We start from the raw sequence: 2,500 nt of genomic DNA on the forward strand, positions 1-2,500 counted from the left end.
CAGTGTCTGCCGATTCGGCAGCGTTGGCTTGTTGGCGCGGGGGGCCGATGCGAGTGGGGACTTGGGCAGCGGGCAGTGAAAGCAAGAGTTTCCCCGATGCTGCCGGGAAAAACGCTCCCCGGGATGGCCGGGTGAGATGACCCGGCGGCCCGTGACGGGTCATTCAATTCCATGCCCCGTCAACATAACTCCCGATGTACTGTTTGCTTTTTCGGAAGAAGAGATCCATCCCCCCATCCTCGGCCAGCCAAAAACGCTCCAATTAATGGCCGGGTGAGATGACCCGGCGGCCCGCGACGCGTCATTCAAATCACTGCCCTATCGGCTACAACTGCTGATGGGTGGGATTAGAGGCCTGCCATGGTGGTGAGGGGCGGCGAGGACCGTGAAAGCTAGAGTTTTTCAGAGGCTGCCGGGAAAAAGGCCCCTCGGGTGGCGGGGTGCGAGGACCAGGCGCGTCATTCAATTCTCTTCCCTATCAACTTGGCTCCCGTTGGCGGGATTGGAGGCCTACTGTTTGTTACAGGGCTAAAATCGTCAGGGGAAGAGCTGACGAAACAATGCTGGTTTGGATGCAGGGGGTAGTGTTGGAATCGGCAGCGCGAACAAAATCGGCAAAGTCGACAAAAAAGACTGTTGGTCTGGACATCGGGGCAGCGGCAGCCATGCCGACAGGGGGGGAAATCGGCAGCGCAGATTTGTGCAGCTGCAGGTTCGTCGGGGAAATCGGCAGCGCAGATTTTTCGATGAACATGGGCTGGAAGATGGACTGTCCAGGCCAGGCAGGGAAATTCATCAAGGGGACACGCTGACGAAACAGCGCTGGTTTAGACACGGTGGGTGCAGTGTTGGAATCGGCAGCGCCGACGAAATCGGCAAAGTCGGCAGAATCGGCAGCGGGTGCTGGCGATGAGTCTGGACGATTTATAGTCCAGGGCTTGATGGAAAAGACTGTTGGTCCAGACAATGGGGCAGTGGCGGCGCGGATTTGTGCAGCTGCAGGTTCGTCGGGGAAAATCGGCAGCGCAGATTTTTCGACGAACAGGGGCTGGGCGCTGGACTGGCCGGGCCAGGCAGGAAAATTCGTCAGGGGGCCACGCTGACGAAAACAGGGGCTGCGGAGTGGAAAATCGGCAGCGCAGATTTTTCGACGAACAGGGGCTGGACCGGCCGGGCCAGGCAGGAAAATTCGTCAGGGGGGCACGCTGACGAAAAGAGGGGCTGCCGCGTGGAAAATCGGCAGCGCAGATTTTTCGACGAACAGGGGCTGGGCGCTGGACTGGCCGGGCCAGGCAGGAAAATTCGTCAGGGGGCCACGCTGACGAAAACAGGGGCTGCGGAGTGGAAAATCGGCAGCGCAGATTTTTCGACGAACAGGGGCTGGACCGGCCGGGCCAGGCAGGAAAATTCGTCAGGGGGGCACGCTGACGAAAAGAGGGGCTGCCGCGTGGAAAATCGGCAGCGCAGATTTTTCGACGAACAGGGGCTGGACTGGCCGGGCCAGGCAGGAAAATTCGTCAGGGGGGCACGCTGACGAAAAGAGGGGCTGCCGCGTGGAAAATCGGCAGCGCAGATTTTTCGACGAACAGGGGCTGGACGCTGGACTGGGCCAGGCAGGAAAATTCGTCAGGGGGCACGCTGACGAAAAGAGGGGCTGCCGCGTGGAAAATCGGCAGCGCAGATTTTTCGACGAACATTCGTCAGGGGGGCACGCTGACGAAAAGAGGGGCTGCCGCGTGGAAAATCGGCAGCGCAGATTTTTCGACGAACATTCGTCAGGGGGGCACGCTGAGGAAAACAGGGGCTGCCGCGTGGAAAATCGGCAGCGCAGATTTTTCGACGAACAGGGGCTGGATGCTGGACCGGCCGGGCCAGGCAGGAAAATTCGTCAGGGGGGCACGCTGACGAAAACAGGGGCTGCGGAGTGGAAAATCGGCAGCGCAGATTTTTCGACGAACAGGGGCTGGACCGGCCGGGCCAGGCAGGAAAATTCGTCAGGGGGGCACGCTGACGAAAAGAGGGGCTGCCGCGTGGAAAATCGGCAGCGCAGATTTTTCGACGAACAGGGGCTGGACGCTGGACTGGGCCAGGCAGGAAAATTCGTCAGGGGGGCACGCTGACGAAAACAGGGGCTGCCGCGTGGAATGGCAGCCTACACGCAGATGCGAATTCGGCAGCGCACGATGGCTTGAGCAGGTCATGGGTTCGACTTGGCGCGATCTGAAACCTGGACGAGGGACTGTCGACGCTGGACGAGCCAGCGCGGTGGCCTGTCGTGCCCCGTTCAGGGGGGGCCTGCCGTGGAGACAGCCCTCGCGGGCTCGACAGCGCAGGCCAGCGTCCCCGACGTCGCTGGCCGCGGCAGGCGAGCTGCCGGGGTTCCCGCATTCCTACAAGAAAACGTCGTGCTTTCCACATGAAACCAATCCAGTAAAATCAGCCATATTTTTATGAGGCTGCCCACTGAATTTGGGGTCATTCCGGGCCGGTTCCTAGTTTT

Source organism: Populus nigra, chromosome 2 (genome assembly GCF_951802175.1).
Source record: "Populus nigra chromosome 2, ddPopNigr1.1, whole genome shotgun sequence".
Lineage (NCBI taxonomy): Eukaryota > Viridiplantae > Streptophyta > Magnoliopsida > Malpighiales > Salicaceae > Populus > Populus nigra.